This window comes from Odocoileus virginianus, chromosome 32 (assembly GCF_023699985.2).
Source record: "Odocoileus virginianus isolate 20LAN1187 ecotype Illinois chromosome 32, Ovbor_1.2, whole genome shotgun sequence".
NCBI classification, from domain to species: domain Eukaryota; kingdom Metazoa; phylum Chordata; class Mammalia; order Artiodactyla; family Cervidae; genus Odocoileus; species Odocoileus virginianus.
This window is the reverse complement of record NC_069705.1, coordinates 19,596,873-19,615,994: the sequence shown is the minus strand read 5'-3', so window position 1 is coordinate 19,615,994 and position 19,122 is coordinate 19,596,873. Positions and strand designations below refer to the sequence as shown.

The window sequence follows — 19,122 nt, the reverse complement described above, 5'->3', positions numbered from 1 at the left end:
CTTTTAGATGCCGCTTACAAGTGATATCATACAGTATTTGTCTTTCTCTCTGACTTATCTCACTCATCATAATGCCCTTGAATTCCATCCATGTTGTCATAAATGACTAATATAGTGAGTGGATTTGGAGAGCATCAAAAACATGATTCTTCTAAATTTCTTCCTGCAGTAATAGATTCCTAAGGAATCTAGAAGATAATTCAGCAAATGGTGCCGTACTTTGAAAATATTTTAAAAACCCAGGATGTTAATCCACCTGATAAGCACAGGAAACAAAATTTATCAGGCCAACCTAGAAAAAAGGGTGAATAAGCACATAAATATTAACAGAAGTAAATAGTTATAAATGTTTGCACAAGTATCACTTCTTCTTTGGGTCCTGGAGCCTTTTTTCAAAATCAGAATGCTGGACAGTTGAGTTCAAAAAATTATCAGACCAGAATTTTGGGTGAAAATCAAGCACTGAGCACACCTTCTTGATTCCACCTCTTCCTAAAGCCCTGCAAAATAACACTACAAAGATTTTCAAAGACATAAATGCAAAGGACAATGAGAGAGGAGACAAGAACAAAAACTTTTGGAAGCCAGAGAGCAAAAAATTCACAGCCATGAAAATCCTGTCTTACTTTGTAGAAGCCTCCCAAAATCAGAAGCTGGTAGCACCAGATACTTCTGAAAACGGAGGTGGAGACAGAGATAAAGCAGAAAATCAGTTGTTAGTTTGGCCCCGAGGTGGCCTCCCCTAATCCAAGCAGCAGGCAAAATCTCTTACCCTCACCAGGAGAACACTCAAGGTGTATTCTCCAAACAGGGACAAACAGAAAAACAGTCTTGGATGGGAGATGAGGGTGGGAGGTTGGGAGGCATACTGAAAATGGGGTCACATACCAATGAAGAGGCTCTCCCAACTTCTCCGAGCTGGCTCCCAAAGTGCTGGGAGTCAGGGTTAGATTTTGGCTGAAAATGATGAATGATAAAAAAGAACATGAGCAGCTCAAGAGAAGGAGAGAAAAACTAAAGGCACTACATTAGGAATCACCCCCAAGAAAACAGTGTAGCAAATTAACCCTACAGTGAAGACCACCCATGGGCACGGCGTCCTAAAGGCATCAGTCTTTTAGCATCTCATACATAAATGAGCAAGATGCCAAGGATTATCAGACTATGTGAGGAAATCATATAAAATAAATAAAAGACTATATGGGAGTGAGAAAAAAGTATTTCATTAATATTAATATGGAGATAAGGCAATATATTGCATCCATAAAGCAAAAATAGATGATATACAAAATGAACACTTGGGATGCATAAGTGGTATTTTATTGGCACAGCAGAACTTCATACATTAATGAGACTGAATAATTACTGCTGTGTATTGTGATGGATCTCACAAACACAATGTTGAGTAAAAGAAGCCAGATACAAAAAAGCACATATCCTGTGACTCTACCTACAATATGTTCACAGTAAAAGCTACCATGTTAGAGCTCAGCACATTGGTTACTTTTCAAAGGGAATGTTTGGAGAAAATCTTGAAAATTTCCAGTATGAAAATAAAAATAAAATGGGTTTTACACAAAGGATCACGAATCAGAATGGCATCAAATTTCTCAATAGCAACTGGAAACTACAAGATGATGAAGCAATGCCTTCAAATTTCTGAGGAAGGATGATTTGTATATCCAGCAAAATTATCAATTAATTGTGAAGGTACACTCAAGGTGTTTTCAGACATACAAGGCCTTTAGAGAGGTACCTTTCTACCTCTCTTCAGCAAGCTACTGGAAGCTCTAGGAAGCTAGGTACACCGGAAATAGACACAGAAAAAGGAAACAAGAGATCCAGGTAACAGAGGAACCAGTAAAGAGAGAAGCAATAGTAAGTCCCAAGATGATGGCCAAAGGAAAGCCTAAGATGAATTCACAGAATATACTGATTAGAAAGGAAATTCACACAATTAGGGAAAAGTTAGGACTATATATATGTACTATACTACATATATCCTGTGACATGTGTATATATTTTAGTTGCATATGTGTACTATTATAATTAGTACATTATGCACATTATATAAAAAGTGAGTCACTCAGTTGTGTCTGACTCTGTGACCCCATGGACTGTATTCTCCAGGCAAGAATACTAGAGTTGATAGCAATTCCTTTCTCCAATGGATCTTCCAGACCCAGAGATCAAACCCAGGTCTCCTGCATTGCAGGTGGGTTCTTAACCATCTGGAACAAAATATAAATAACAAAAAGATGAAGTAATAATAAATATATATAAGAATTATATTGTTTTTCCCTCATCCAGTGAATATCGGATGCACTTCCTGCTTGCACTCTACCGAACACCTCTAATACAAGGGATAACTTCCTGGTGTTAGTTCATCCGATCAACCGGGGGAAATCATGCCTTAAGGAAACAGGCCAGAGAGAAGGTAAATGTCGACTCTAGGAGAGAAGCTGGAACACTGGCTGGAGCCAGTCTCCTCTGTGATGGGTTTTGCAAGGCACCACATGGTAGGTTCTGGGAACCCAGGCCAGCATGAAGTCCTGAGCCTTAGAAGGGTGGGCTTGGGGACCAGAGGGTCATAAACTCTCAGGAAAAGCAAGTGCCTTCAAGACCCTGTCAGTTACAGCTCTTATTTTACCAAGGAGAATAAGTTACACTTGAGAATCTTGCCTAAAGCTAGTTCTAAATCCACTGAACATATCTGCATTTTATGGGTATCCAAATAAACATATGAAAAGTAAATATAAAGGATCTCATGTATGTTTAGTTTCCTGCCCTAATTGTCTTCCACCAGCTACCTGTGCCACCAAGCGTCCAGAATATAAGATTTCTCTCACTCAAGGCCTCCACAGTTCCTTTATTGCTCTGAGCTAGAGCTGGGCATGTTTCTTCAGAAAACATTCTTTGAAATATTTTTGAAGAGCTTCACAGAGTCCTTGTTATCTAATAGATAGGCCAAAAATCTGACTCCAGGCATGTTTTCCTTTTCTGTTCTATCAAAGGAAAATAAAGATGAAAAGCCTTTTTGTATCTTATTAGGATATTTTTAAAGTAAATAGTTTTAGTCAAAAATGTTAGAGGCAGTCTCCTAAAACAGAGGAGTATTTAAGTTGCTAGATTTAATAAATTTCAGCTTATAAACTGAGCTCATTGACCATAATTGCTTGCAACAGTAGAACTAGACACAGAGGTTAGCATAATTGTGATTTGACTCCTATTAGCATTTATAAATATAACGAGAGCCAAGTATTGGGCTGTATTCGAAAGATTTCACTAAAATTTCTCTTGTGAGGACAGGAGGCGGCCTCGTGATTAGGGCGTGGACTGGCTTTGTGACCTTTAACCTCTCAGTGTCTCACTTTCCTCATCAGTAAAACATTGATTACTCAGTGAAAGCGAAAGTCGCTCAGTCATGCCTGACTCTGCAACCACATGAACTATACAGCCCATGGAATTCTCCAGGCCAGAATACTAGAATGGGTAGCCTTTCCCTTCTCCAGGGGATCTTCCTAACCCAGGGATCGAACCCGTCTTATTCATGTTAAAGAGGCACTGTGCAGTTGAGGGATTTTGCTTCTGCTTAAAGTGGAGAAACAATGTCAGATTTGTCTACTGCCTGAAACAAACACACACGCAAACAAAATCAGCAAACTATATGACAGAACAGTTTTGAGACACTGGTCTTCAGACAATGGAAGACAGTGATCTCTGAAGAATAAGGAAAAATTAGGTGAGCGTACTCTTGCTCCAGCTTGCTGCCTTGAGAGAGTTTCTGCTCTGTGGTATAGCAAGAGAGAGACCCGGGCAGAGCCTGGAGGACTCTCCAGAGTAGGGAGATGGGGATGAGAGTTATAAATTATCACTAACAGGAAGACGGTGATAAGTTAGAGCTACATACTATATACTGCACACAGTATATGCTATGTTTTAGTCACTTCTGTGTTTGGGATAATTTGTTACTTTGCAAAAAATCTAATATACTTAATCCTTCCTGGAGCAGTGTTGAAAGCAAAGTCTATGTCTGAGCAAATGTGATCTTCAAAGTGTTGATTTTTTTTTCTCAGTATGTTTTCTAACAAAGCTTTGTTGGTTTTGTCTTCTTCTGGCATCCCCAATACAGCATTAGAGAAATATCTCTAAGTTACCAATCTGCTCAACATCAACTCTCCAGCAGTGCCAAATGCATCTACGCAACTCTGTACAATTATAAGCTGCTTCATTACTTTTATTTTCCTTGCCCTCTTGGTCGATCAAACTTACTGAGTTTTAGGGAAGTTAATCTCATTGTATACTGCTTTAATTATTGCTACATGAATCATTCAAAAGGGGAAAAAAGGAAGTCTGGTATAATAAGAAACTACAAGAAGTGACCATGTATATAGCCTTCCATCTGCTAGCCAAGCTAAAGTCACCATGAATTGACACGTTGTTTGCCCCAAAATATAACAGTTGTCTTAAAAAGTATGATTTCAAGGTAAGCTATGTGTGGTGTCTTATCCATCTAATGCACATGAGGAAATACATGGAAATAGGCAGCACATCTCTTGGGATATTCTTTGAGGAAAAAAAAATCATAATCAAATTGTTTGCAAAACACTAAGTACAAATGGGCCCCTTTTAGAGTTTAATAAAGATGACCCAGGTTTCAAAATATATAGACATCATGACTGTTATCCTAACCTAGTGCATCATTTGTCAGTATGAAGGCATCCCCTTTTTACCTCAAATATCTATTTGATTCTAGTTTGCAAATATTAAGGTAAAAAAAGATGATCCAGGTTTGTGCGGTAAAGAAACCTATTTAGTTAACTTTGTTTATCCCCGAATTTCCCAAACGTATTTGATTTGTACTCTGTCCAAGTTTTATAGCTGAGGTCAGTGGGAGGTAAGTGGAGGTGTATGTTTACTTCACATGGTCGGGGAAGTCATTTTTTGGCACACCTATTCATCTCTGGAAACGCAAATGTTTTTGCATGGAAAATATTTGAGGGAAATGTGGATCTAGAGATTAAATTCATCACATGTTTACTTACTCTGTCCCTTCTTTCTGATGCTATTCCATTCTAGGTCAGGGGTGGATAACATGTGAATTTGTGAGAAAAATTCCTAGCATAACTGCTCACAAATGGAAATTGCCACCCCCACCTCACCTCAAGCTGACTAACGCAGTCCATAATCTCCTGTGATAAAATGAATCCTCCGTAACTCAAGATGTTCAAGCATCACAGATCAGGCAGGGCTTATCACTCTAAAATGTTCACAGACATTTTCCAAGCATCTATCTTGTGTGAAGCTCAGTGCATTCCTAGCCTGTCAGCAGGACACTGGTCTTTGAAGCTCAGAGAAGGTAGGGCCATGCCAAGAAGGTATTCAGGAGGGATGATGACTCATGGACCCCCAGAGGCTTCCAAGGAAGAGAATGAGTGGCCAGGCTGGAAGGTGACAGAGACCCTCAAACAAGGTCATGGGGTGGCACTGCCCTGACCACGTATGTAGAACCTTAGATGGGTCTGAATGGGGTAGAGAACTCACCCCCCAAAAGCAAAACTAATTGACCGCAGAGATTCTGTGAAATCAATCACTGATGGAAATTTCAAGCTAAGAGCAAAGAAGGAGTAGAAAAGAAAGAAACAAAAAGAATAGTTTCCATTTGGCATTGATTCTAAGATGCACATTTTTTCACATTTTGACATCTTTGAACTCTCTGAAATTGGCATATATCCTGTATGATCTTACAATCGCTGGCCTGCAGGCAACAACGTGACCTAGTTGTCACTGCCCGCATGTGCAAACTTGTTCACAGCCACTGCAGTTGTCATCACTTCAGCAGGATTATGTGCGTTGTTGGTATTACATGTGCCAGGTTTAATTGCCGTGTAAAATGTCTTCAGAAAGATTATACCATGATTCAGTATTGAAAAGAAAACTTACAGTGTCTTCAGAAAGGCAGGAAGACAAAGCAGCGGGGCATAAATTTGATATTTGTGAACTGAATATTCATTAGAAGAGAAATGATTGTAATCCATTTTCTCTTGTGAAAAAAACAAAACCCCAAGTGCTTTACACCTGCTGCTCAAAGTGTGGTCCACGGACCAACAGCATCACCTGGGAGATTTTTGCTGCTGCTGCTAAGTCACTTCAGTCGTGTCCGACTCTGTGCGACCCTGTAGACGGCAGTCCACCAGGCTCCGCCGTCCCTGGGATTCTCCAGGCAAGAACACTGGAGTGGGTTGCCATTTCCTTCTCCATGGGAGATTGTTAGAAATGCATAATTTCTCAGGCTCTACCACAAACCCCCCAAGTCAGGAAGAAGCAAGGAATGAATTCTCCCTGAATTTCCGAATGGAAACTATTTCAGACCTCTAGTTTTCAAACTGTGTGAGTAAATTTCCTTGCTCATTTGTTACGGCAGCTACAAGAAACTATTAACCTTCCCCACCTTTGACTCAGACTCCCATAGAACTGGATACCATCACAAGAACTCACTGGCCACAGGCAGAATGCAAATTTGAATCAAGTTTCTCACCAAAAATGTTTTACTAATGCCCTACTTCTAGAGGGTGCCACGTGTGTACAGGTGTGTGTTAAGTAGCTTCAGTCGTGTCCGATTCTTTACTATCTCATGGTCTGTAGCCCACCAGGCTCTTCTTTCCATGCGATTTTCTAAACAAGAATACTTCTCTTCCTGACTTAAGGATCGAAGCTGCGTCTCTTGTGTCTCCTGCTGGCAGGCAGGTTCTTTACCATTAGCGCCACCTGGGAAGCCCAGAGGGTACCATAGTTAACTTTATTTGTGTGTTTGATTTGGCCGCTCTGTAAGGCTTGTGGAATCTTAGTTTCCCAACCTGAGATTGAACCCAGGCCCCTGCAGTGAAAGCTCAGAGTCCTAACCACTGGACAGCCAGAGAATTCCCTATAGTTGACTTTAAAAAGAAGCTCACACATTCTGTGATACTTCATCCTGAAAGGCAGGTCAAGGCTTTGTTCTCATTTTCACAGCTGAGTAAGCCGTGGCCTGCAAAGTGTACACAATATAAGAACCAAAAGTGACAGAGTCCCCGGAAGACATACCTGGTATTTTGAACCCAAAGGGATTTCTGAAGAATGACACTCCGCCTGTTTCAAGGAAGCCTTAGCAAACTCTGATATAGGCACTCTGATGTATCGTCTATAAATCACTATCTGTTGTCCTTATCCCTCTCCCTCACCCCCAGTTTAGTGACAAAAGGCCACATCTAGGAACAGAGTACTTTACTTCCTGAGATTTGCTGACACCTGCTGACAAGTGGAAGGATAACACCGAATAAAGAAGTTTTGTAAAAAAGGCTGTCGTGCCGCTGTGCAAAGTGAAGCCAAGGTAAGCATCACACAGAAGATGGAGGTAAATATGCAAGAGCCTCCAGGTCTCTGACCAGGTGGGTGGAGCCAGAGGACACCCCAGCCATGCCACATAAGCACCCTAATGCCCCGTCGGTGGTCTGACAGGAGCCATTGCGAGTCCTGCCCTGTGTTCTGGATGATGCGTAACAGGGATTAATTTCTAACAATGCGAGCAGTAAAACTCACTGGTGTAGCCTGAGGAAATTATTGCAAGTCAATTCCTCACTTTCCCATAGCACTCAGGTGGGACACATTTTAGAGTTAACCTAACTAAACTCTTATTAATACAAAGTGTGTTTACATTAATAATGACAGACAAAAACGCCACCCAATAACAGTTGGGTCTAAAGACAACGGTGATAGCTGAACTTTTAAAAGCATGAAGTACCACTTTATTCCAGTAGGTGGAACCAGAGATCAGCTGTATATATTGCAGGTCTGTCATCCTGGGCCTTGACAGGTGTTTTCCAGAGTTTTTCTTTCCAGCTCTTGCCAAGCTTTACACTTACTGGGATCAGTGAATGAGGTAGTTGGGAGCTCCTATCTCTGCCTGAGAAGGCCACCTGGGCATGAGCGGGCAGATGGCAGCGGTCCTGACCTGCAGGGAGTCAGGTGGGTAGCAGTCAGAGGGCCAAGCTTGGAATGAGAGCTGGCTGTGCCCAGCGGGGTCTTCAAGATCCCTGCAGAAAGGCTCCCGGGGGTAAGCAGCCAGTGTTTGGCCATCTGCCACACTTGAGGGCGCAGATTATAACTGTCCGAGTCAGATCCAACCCGTATGGCCTCTCAGCTCTTCTCGTTCTTCCCTTGAATCCCGAAGGGGCACGGCGAGTAGGGGGCACGGAGCGGAGGGGAGGGAACACAGCCGTGCTCACCCTCTCCTGGCCACACTGCCCGCTTCCCAGCCTGAGCCGGGACAGGCCTGGGGAGGGGAAAGGCTGTGAGCTAAGTGTGTGGCTAACGTTTTGCTATCGGTCTGTTTAATATCTGAAAGGGACAAGGAGTGCTATGACTCAGAAATCCATCCGGAGGCAGGAAGAACAGCGCTATAGAAAAGTGTCACAACCCCGTGCTGAGAAAGAATGCAGCTGGCCTCTGCTCTGTCCGTGGAGTCCAGTGTGGATGTGGGGCTTTGGGAGGTGGGCGCGCCACTCCCTCTGAAGGAATACTCTCTCCTAGAAAGTCTTAGTGGGTTTTTTCTGTTGTGTAGCTTGGAGGTGCTCGATGGGTTATGGTGGCAGAACTTGTTCTGCAGAGATAGTCTGGCTTTTATTGTTCTCTAGCTTTGAAGAACCTGCCAAGCACGTGGAAAACACAGGAAAAGTCACATTTCACATCCCGTCACAAAAGGATAAAATGAATTGATATGAGCTAAGTATTTTGCACCTTGCCTTGTACACTGTAGGCACCCAAGAAACAGCAGCTGCCATTGTCTCTTTATTGTTTGGTGGTGGTGTTCTGTTGCTAAGTCCTGTCTGGCTGTGAGCTCATGGACTGCAGCACGCCAAGCTCTTCAGTCCCCCACTATCTCTGAAGTTGGCTCAAATTCATGTCCATTGAGTTGGTGATGCTATCTAATCATCTCATCCTCTGCCGTCCTCTTCTCCTTTTGCCTTCAAGCTTTCCCATCATCAGGATCTTTTCCAATGATTTGGCTCTTCCCATTAGGTGGCCAAAGTATTAAAGCTTCAGCTTCAGCATCAAGTCCTTCAAATGAAATTCAGGGTTGATTTCCTTTAGGATTGACTGGTTTGATCTCCTTGCAATCCAAGGGACTCTCAAGAGTCTTCTCCAGCACTACAATTCTTTATGGAAGATACCATAAAGATACATAATCTCAATTTTATAGTAGGCAGAATAGTTCCTAAAGTTAACTAACATCTTTAACTTTACCTGTAATTTGAAATTCCTCTCTCTGTATAATAACATTTTTTTAGAAAGTGGTTTTTCACTATGGGGATAAAAGTGCCAAATAATTGCCTCTAAATTTAAAATGTGTCACCTTAAGCATTACAATAAATAGCCTCTTATCTCACCCCACTTCTCCCAGTTCTCTATTCTACTCCAGAGTGATGGCTCAAAAACAGACCAGAACATGACATTGCCTTGCTTTAAAAACTGCTGATACCTCTGTTTCCTGAAGAATGAAGACAGCACACCTCAGCAGGCATGCGATCTCATTCAGAACTGCCTTAACAGTGTCATAGCGCTGGTGATGATGTGATCACAAACACACACACTTACACACGGAAAGAATCACTCCTCTGTGCTTTTCTTCCTACGGCTTCCCTCGCCTGCGTGCTTCATCGTCCCGGGAAAGTCTCATCTTTCAAGCACCAGCTCATCTGTATCCCTCCAGCTGCTTTCTGCAAGTCGTCCCCTGCTCCTTGTGTTCCGGGAAGAGGGTTCGTCACACCCTGTGATAGTTATATGTTCTTCTTCCTAAGAACCCAGCACAATACCTGGCAGAATAACAGTGTGTGTCTAGAATGGCGGGCGCTGAGAGTGGATTGCACTACTCAAGAAAATTTACAAAAAAATAAACAAAAGGACATATTTTTTTAAACGAAAAACATGAAAGCAAACTAAATGAATTTTAAAAGTCGTTGAAATGAGAAGAATGAAGTATGTTTGACAGTGTGTACATATTTTAAACTCACAAAATAAGGAGACAAGATGATATGTCCTTCTCTATTGACAAGTAGTTTGATATGCTATTCTATCCAATTTAACTTAAAGCACTGGAGTAGTATAATCCAGCCTTAAAATAAGAGCTATTTATTTCCATATTCACCAGGAACAAGTAATCTGTCAAGTGTTTAGGAAAGAACCTGATTTCCTTATTATTGTCAATAGCACAACCTCTGAATAAGGATGTGGGCTAGTGAAAATAAAAACAATATTTGATACATTTTTTCCCTGTTTATCTACAAGGATAAAAAGATTAACTATAGACTGGAATTTTAAAATTCCCAAAAAACACATTTCCCTAGTTACAAAGAGGACAGTGTAGACAATGAGGAACACTGGGTCAAATTCCAGTAAATGGTACTCAGATTCACAGCATGGAAGTTAAAGGTCATGTTTTGATGACAAAAATGGGACATGGTGAAGCAGAGTATTTGTGAATTAGTGGGGTTCTCCTCTTCCATCTTCTGCCCAGGAGGAAATAAATCAGTTCATTTTACTAGTGCAGATTATCCTCAAAAGTCACACTGGGAATTATGTTCACCTATCTATTAGGATAAAATTAATCAGCAGTGAAACGTATGTCACATTAAAAGCAGAACAGCAGAGAGGAGGCAAGGTATAAATTCTGAACCCTCTAGCAAAATATTGCAAAACGTGACCTTTTAAATTTACAGATGCTTTTTAAAATTTTACAGGAACTTTTTGCAAAAAGGTTGGTGATAAGTTAGCTGCAATTAGGATTCTCTGGGGGAAGTCAATCACAAGTGGATTGGAAGAACTAGGCCCACAGTGGGCAGAGGGCAAACCAAATCAAGTCCTCCTGTAACTAGGCTGCTGAGTGCTCACGATCTCCCAGAGCAGGCTTCACTTAGACGTTTCTTGGCTCTCAGTCCCTCTGTCTCTGCCTGGACTGTCCTTTCCCAACCTTCTCTGACTCACAACATCTTACTAATCCTTTATGGCCCACTGCAAGCGACACTTCTGTGACCCTCCCACCCTGACCCTGGGTTCCCCGGAAATAGCACTTCACACATTCTTTTCTTTCAGTATCTATCTCTGAATCGTGACTGTTCATTTATAGTTCTATCGTGCCCTCTAAACAGATTTGGTTTGATCTTTCTGTTGCTAGCACCAGGCTCAGCATGAGCACTCAATGAAAACCTGGTGAAAAAACAGATAAATTAATAAATTGATGGAAACTAGATTCCTGGACCAAGCCTGCCAATGTCATTCCTTGTTGAAACTCTCTAATCCTAGTTTCCAGTATCCTTTTGTTATAAGGAAATGCAATTCAATGGTTTCTAAAATAGTGTTCTTTATCAGATAAATATTCTGCCTAACAAACTACTCTAAGACTTAATGGGTCATTATTTATTATTTCTCTAGAGTTTGGTGAGTGCCTTTTCCTCTGGTCTTATTTGGGCTCACTCCTCCAACTGCATTCAGCTGGCTGAGAAGAAAAGTCCGAGATGAGCTCACTTGTCAGGGGGCCTCGATGCTAACTGTGCACTGGATGCCTTGGTTCGCCTCCAGGCTTCCTCCATCCATCCTTACAAGTAGTAAGACTAGCTTACTTACTTGGGCAACTTCCATTATATAAGCCTCTGTTTAGTTACGCATGGTGGTCTCATTGGCCATGGCAAGCCCAGCCAATGTGGGAGGGAAATTACTTAGACTTTACCTATTCATGGACAAAGTGGCAAAGAATTTGCAGTCATTTTTAATCCTGCACGTCATAGAAATCCTACTAAATTAATTGTGCTGTTATATGCTGTTATGAATGAACCTGACCCCCTTACCCCCCAGCCATTTTGCTTCTTCCTTCCAATATTTCTACTCTTCAACTTAGGTTCTTCTCCAGTTTCACTGGTTAGCCTTCCAGGTCATTGTTGTAAACTACTTCTGAACTTACCAGGAACGTGCCTGTTATTTCACCACTTACAATGTCGGCTATTGATTTAGGTATTCTTTACCACTGAGAGAATTCTCTCCCTCTCTCTTATTTCACTAGGGTTCTTGTTGTTGATTTAATTAGTAATTCATATTGAGTTTTATCAAAAAGAATCTTTCAGTATGGTTATTTGTTTTCTTCTAAGTTATTAACATGATGGATTATATTATGGGCTTTCATTCTTATACAGAGCCTCGCTCCCCTACCTCCCACCCTTCACTGCCAGGTTGTGTGCATGGCTGGGAGAAAGACGATTGCCCTGCATACAGACTGTTCATCAGTCCCAGTCTTACAATCCCCCTTCTCCCACTTGCCGCATCTGTCAAAATCTCCATCTGTGCTCAGCAATGCAACAGTAACCAGCCACAGGAAGCCATGAAGCACTTGGTATGGATATATTTATATCTATGTGCTTAGTCACTCAGTCGTGTCTGACTCTTTGCAACCCCAGTGACTGTTGCCTGCCAGGCTCCTCTGTCCATGGGGTGTCTCCAAGCAAGAATACTGGACTGGGTTGTCATGCCCTCCTCCAGGGGATCTTCCAAACCCAGGGATCAAACCCAGGTCTCCCTCATTGCAAATGGGTTCTTTACCATCTGAGCCACCAGGGAAGCCCAAGAATACTGGAGTGGGGAGCCTGTCCCTTCTCCAGCAGATCTTCCAGACCCAGGAATCGAACTCGGGGTCTCCTGCATTGCAGGCGGATTCTTTACCAGTTGAGCTACCAGGGAAGCCCCATTTATATATATATATACATACATATGTATATATATATATATACATACACACACACACCTAATGACATGTATCTGTATCAGACAGCACTGATCTAGCTGAATTCTACTCTGATTGTCAATATTTCTCAGATATCCTGACATTCCTATTGAGAGATGGTTGAACATGTCTGTGATAGATGGTGGCATTAATGGCCTGGATTTGCTCTTATCACCCTTTATGCAGACCCCGGAAGACCCCTTCCCCACTTACTCTGAGCTTGTGCGTGTGACTTAGCAAATGTGAGCAGAGGTGTGCCGAGAGCCTGTGAGTTAGGCTTGCCCTCTGTTGCTGCTAGAACCCTGAAGTCACACGTGAAACAGCCCCAGGCAGTCTCCCGGAGGGTGACTCTGAGGACAGAGAACGTGCTGTGCAAGGGGACCCAGCTGTCCTAGCAGAGCCCAGCCCCCAGCCATGTGACTAAGCCCGAACCAGACCTACAGAAGCATCTCCCAACCAAGCCATAGAATCAAAAGAAATAATGAAAAAGCATTGTTTCAAACCATGAAATTTTGGTATCATTTTTAATGCAGCAAAGGCCAAATGATTCAGTACTCTCAGTCTTTGAGAGATCAGCTGTGTTGTGAGGATTAGTCTTAATTCACTTTAATCAAAATAATCTCATCTCTTGCAAATAGATTTTAAGCTAGCTAAACCTGTCACCAGTATGTCATTTCTTACCAAGGCCCTGTCTCTTCATTTGCCTTATCATGCAGTTCAAAACAGTATCTACCTTATAGGTTTCTCTCAAGAAACTTCCTCCTTGCCCAGCCTTTTATGGACAAACACTCTTGCCTCTGTGACATAGGTTTTATTGCCCCTACAATAAGTAACTTTTCACAAGTGATGTGACTAACAATTCAGCGCTTCTGAATTAGGTCATTACTTCTCCAGGGAGTCTTCCAGCTGACTAATCCTCCAAAGCCAGCCTCCTCCCCATGGGACCAGCAGGTGTCCCCCAGGCAAAAGATGGAAGCGTGCATCTTTCAATTAATTGAATCTGTTATTTAGAGCTGAGCAACCAAATAACTTGGCTAGCAGCCCAGTAACATTATGACCAGAACTGTTCATGAATTGTACTCTAATGAAATAAATTGTCCACGAAATTTAAAACATATTCAAAGCAAAACCACAAGTACCATGTGGCTGGGATCTGATAATAGAAGAAGGGTATCTATTGACTGACCATCCTTCTACATTTCTTAGAGAGAGATTCTAACTCCAGGGTGTTCACTTTCTTTCGATTCTGTCATCTTCATTATACTGGTTGTATTTTGCATCCTCTTAACAAAGTATTATTCCAATTCGGAATTTATATTTGAATTGTATTGTTCCAATTTGGAATTTTGCATTCACATTGTCCAATTATATACAAATATTCTACTTTCAGAAATGCCCCATTACATTTTCAATGACTGTGAAAAAATAGTTTCAATTAGCTTTAGACTTCTGCATTGGCCAGAATTGGAAATTTCTTGGCCATCCAGCAGCTAGGACTTGGTCCTTTCACTGTGGTGTCCCAGGGTTCAACCCCTGCGTCTCCTGCATTGGCAGGCAGATCGTTCACCACTGAGCCACCAGGGAAGTCTTACAGAATGAATAACTTGGTCTAAAGGCAAAAGGAATGCTAGCCTAGGGTTCAGGTTACCGTAAATGGTCCATGTTCTTACTGGTTTGCAGACTGGATACACTTGTTCTAATGCCACCACCTCGAAGGTTGCCTCTTTATCTTATGTTCTGTAGCCACAGAAAACTAGATGGACCAAAACATTGCCTTTTATTTCAAGTCATTACCACATCACCCATATGAACACACTACTCTCCACTATGCTCTTGAGATTTCTAGATTCCCATTTTTATTATACATTTTAGAAATACTAGGTAAAGAGTATAATGAGGTTTAAGCTAATATCATTCAAATACATATTAATTGTGTTGTCACTGTTAATAAAATGCCATTTTAAGTGCCTATTTTATAAAGATTATTTCATTCATCCTTATACCAATCCTGTTGAGTAGAAACCAACTGCTCCATTTTGACTTGAAGAGAAAAGGTCAGCTTTGGAGAGCTCAACGTGGCCCAGCAATAAGCAATGCATGGCAGAACCAGTTGACACGGAAGGTCTGCTCTATGTCAAAGCTGTGCCAGTGGTCTTCATTCCATCATTCTGAAGTCACCTCTCCTCTCTGCACCTCTGAATTTACATCAGGGAAATAAGAGTCTATGCTCTCTCCTTCCAGGCCCAAGGTTAGCTGATTTGCACATACCATGATGGTTTTGCCCATTTCTCCATTACTAGGCTTTGTCCAGGTCTTTCTTACCTGTAACTGGGTCAGGAAATGAAGTATGCCTGTCTGATTGTAAACATTATGGTTGTTATTGATTCAGGTGAACTGAAAAACTGATAAAATGCCTGACTGATGGCATCAAGCTTCACACTGACAAGTTTTGCAAGTTTAACAGGTTCTGTTCTGAAGTGCTTCTACAAGATTGAGGTGGAAAGGAATGCTGAACTGAGGAGAAAATGATCATTCTCAAAAGCTTATGCTTAGAAAGGTCTCTATTTTTAAACATTTGCTTTCTAGATACTAAACAAATCTCACACCAACCGTAAAGTGAGTAAAATACACTTCTGCATGTTTTGATAGTCTTCTAGATGTTAGTGAGGTATATAACTCCTTTATCTCTCATATTTTAGTTATTTCAGTGAAATTCACCCCATTTCTGTCTGCTGATGTGAAATACAGCTGTCTACAGGAATGAAACAGGACAAATAATTCTCCAGAGCAATTCTACAGATTTCTACCTGTCAGAGAACAAATATGTTCTGCAAATGTCCAGGCAAAGGGGTTATTTTGTTCTCCAATCAGGAGGGAGACACCTTTTATGCCCCTTTTTTCATTTCCAAGTCTGGAAGATCTTTCAGTCAAAACAACTGCTTGTTAAATTTACTCACTTTTACTTGATCCAAATATAATTAAATCTTATGGGATGTAGCAAAAGTTCCCCATACAGCCACTATAATTCTATCTGGTATCTTTAAGCTGAAATTTCCCCTTTAATCTAAACTTTCTAACTTAAGTTTATGGGCTAGCAGAGTATGGTCTTTGCCTGTGCTATTAGATTCAATGCATTCTTCACATGTGTTTAGAATTCACATAGCATGACATTATAAACATAACACTGGGTAAATCATAGTGTTGTCCTATCTGCTTAGCAACCACAGGAAAGTCTATTCAGAGTTCCAGGAAGAAAAAGGGAAAATATGTTTCTTACTACTTTTAAATATACCATTTTCACCATTATTATGAATGACATTAATAAAAATGACCTTCCAAAAGAAGAAATAATGCAAAGATGAGAAAATTGGATGTACAGCTTCTCTGCTTACCAGTTCACAACATATTTCCCAAATATTGATGTAATTTTGAAGCTCAAAGTCAATGCCAAATGTGAATTATGAAACTCATGACTGATTTATATGCTGAATTTTGCCCTTGCTGTTTGTTGCTAGGTAAAGAATATTTCTGGACTTCCCTGTGGCTCAGATAGCAAAGAATCTGCCCGCAATGCGGGAGCCCTGGTTTCAATCCCTGGGTTGGGAAGATCCTCTGGAGGAGGAAACAGCTACCCACTCCAGTATTTTTGCCTGGAGAATTCCATGGACAGAGGGGCCTGGGAAGGTTACAGTCCATGGGGCCACAAAGAGTCAGACACAACTGAGCGACTTTCACTTCACTTCAAAGAGGGTTTCTATATCATGTATAAACATGAAAAATACTTGGAAAAATACCACCCAATTTTCTTTCTGGTGTATGTTCATATTGTTCATTGGGTGTACATTTCTGTGGATGACGATGTGACAGAACTCCACTCTCTCCCGTTTTTCACTTATGGCTTAATTATAGGCATAAAAGACTGTGCACTCACAGCTGTGGAAGAAAAATTTGTGTCATAAGAATGTGGGACTGGACTTCAAAGTTAGAGAAATTGTGAAACTTAGTTGGCCATGAATTTTTAAAAGTCATCTTCAAATTTAAAAAAGCCTAGTGGTAGGAAGGTTCAGGATGGAGGGAAAACATGTATACCCATGGCTGATTGATACAGATGTATCACAAAAACCATCACAATATTGTAAAGTAATTATCTTCCAATTAAAATAAATAAATGCTTTTAAAAACCTAGAATAAGAAAATTTTGAAAATGTATAAAAGTTCAAAGAAAATAAAGAATGGTTGTGAAATCTATCACTCCAAATACAGCTAACATTTTGGTATATCTTCTTCTAGTATTTTTCTATGCACAAACTTTCTTTTTAACCTAATTGGTTTCATGCTACAGTACTATTTTGTAATCTGCTTATTATAAAGGGCACTACAGTGAATATGCTTATAGTTAAATGTTTCCACATACTGTTTATTTCCTTGGAGAAAAATACCTGAAAAGCTAATTGAAAAATCAAAGAGAAGGCACATAATTAAGGCTTTCAAAACAAACTGCAGTGTTATTTGTGAAATATAATACTACATTTCCTCTAGTGACTTTTCCAAATCTAGCCAAAACTGATAGCATCTTTTCCCCTTAATTTGTCAAATTTGTTTATTTATTTAATGTTTTTATTTGGCTGCTTGGGGTGTTAGTTGTGGTCCTTTTTTTTTTTTAAGTTTCAGTATGTGGGATCTTTCTACATGTGGCATGTGGGAACGTGTCCAATTTAAAAGGAGAAAAAATGGTCATGCACATTTTATTTTGCATTTATGTGAATAAAAGTGTCATTTAGTTGATCACTTTAAATGTGCTTAATAGATATTTATTCTCTTCTGTGATTGTACATTTTCTTTGCCCATTTTTCATTGCAATATTGTGTTCTTATTGATTCACCAGAGAGATATGAAATATTAACCTCTTTTCTGCCACAAGAACAGAAAGAATTGTCCTAATGAAACAGAGCAGGACCCTATGATCCTTTGCCTCATGTCTTCAACCTGCCTTTTGCCTGTAGAAAACTTTAGCCAAATGAAAAATTTAATCAGAGAAATGAAAAAATGCAGAAATAGAGGGAAACAGTAAAATGAGACCAAATAATAATAGTTTAGTCATTAAGTAAATTCAAGAACCTTTAGTTCCTCTTCAAGGGCTGTAGATCGTATCCTAAGCCATGTCTTTTGAGCTGTTTTGTAGATACTGAAACCCCTACCAGGCTGAAGAAGTTAACCTCATGATAACCAGACTGCAGCCATGTCATAAGCTGCCATAATTTAGAGAAATGGGAATGGCCTCAGAGAAATGGGAATAAACCGACCCTGAAACTAAAGATTAACTGCACTTAAAACAATCAAAATGAAACTGCTCAGATGACCACATGGCCAATTTCAAGATGACTGTGCTGTTTCTGCCCATAGCCTCTCTCCTCTGCCTATAAAATTTCTTTTCGACTGACTGTGGGTGGCAGGGTGAGGTGAGGGAAGCCCGCCTTTGGACAGGAGTTTGCCGTTCCAACCAGGTTGCTGGCCTGCAAAATAAAGCAAACTTTCCTTTCCATCAGTCTTGGCTCTTTATTGGCTTTTAAGTGGAGAGCAGCTGGACCCACTTTCTCTAATAAGACTTTGGCGCCCAACGTGAGGCTGTGCTCTCGCGATACTGGTCTCCCAGCATTTCCCCTATCAGAACGTGGCCATGATGGCCAGGATGGCTGCAAGGAACTCACTGCTCAAGGCCCACTGGCCCTAAGAGGGGGCTTTGGGGGATACCATTTGTTTCAAGGATCCAGATCAGTCTCCTGTGCTTGGCACCGGCTGCAAACGTACACATTTCCTTGGTGGAGTGGAAACATGCGCCTGGACAAGCTGACAAGCTCCACACCCAAGTAAGTCCATCTGTGTGAACTTGGGCAAACTTCTCTTTTGAGCATAAGGTGCTTTTTGAGCATTTTACAGTTGGTTCTGATGGGTGTCTACCATTGAGAACTGTTTGTGAGCACTGAATGTCATTTGAGCATTTTGCCAATGGTTCTGATGGGTATCTATTGTTGGTGATTGTTTGTGAGCACAAAGTGTTATTATTGGTCACTTTGGCCAGTTGGTTCTGATGTATGTCTGATGTGGAGGGCCATTTTTGTGGAGGAGGTGTCTGTTTGGGACTCAGTGTTGTTTATCCTCTTGGCAGATTTGTGATGGTTCTATCTTCTGGTGTGTGAACATGTATTCCATTTGTGTGATCAGTATCTTTGTTGTCTTTTGTAAAATGGGAAGTTCAGGTTTAATTTATTAGAAAAGCTTTAGCTATGAAATTACAATTAAAGAAATAGAAAGATTTT

General features: G+C 40.9%; 1 long non-coding RNA gene across 7 annotated transcripts in view; it reads left to right on the top strand.

The window, feature by feature from the left end:
* LOC110152170 (uncharacterized) overlaps positions 1 to 18,344 on the top strand; it is a 212,334-nt gene extending 193,990 nt beyond the window's left edge. For 2 of the 7 annotated variants that reach the window (XR_011485132.1, XR_011485135.1), the window contains 3 exons: positions 2,311 to 2,437; positions 7,227 to 7,369; positions 9,440 to 18,344. This is a non-coding gene — a long non-coding RNA (uncharacterized lncRNA). Of the gene's footprint in view, positions 1 to 2,310; positions 2,438 to 7,226; positions 7,370 to 8,383 lie in introns of all 7 variants that reach the window. The other 5 variants (XR_011485138.1, XR_011485133.1, XR_011485137.1 and 2 more) reach the window with 4 other exon arrangements.
* Positions 18,345 to 19,122: the final 778 nt, after the last annotated feature.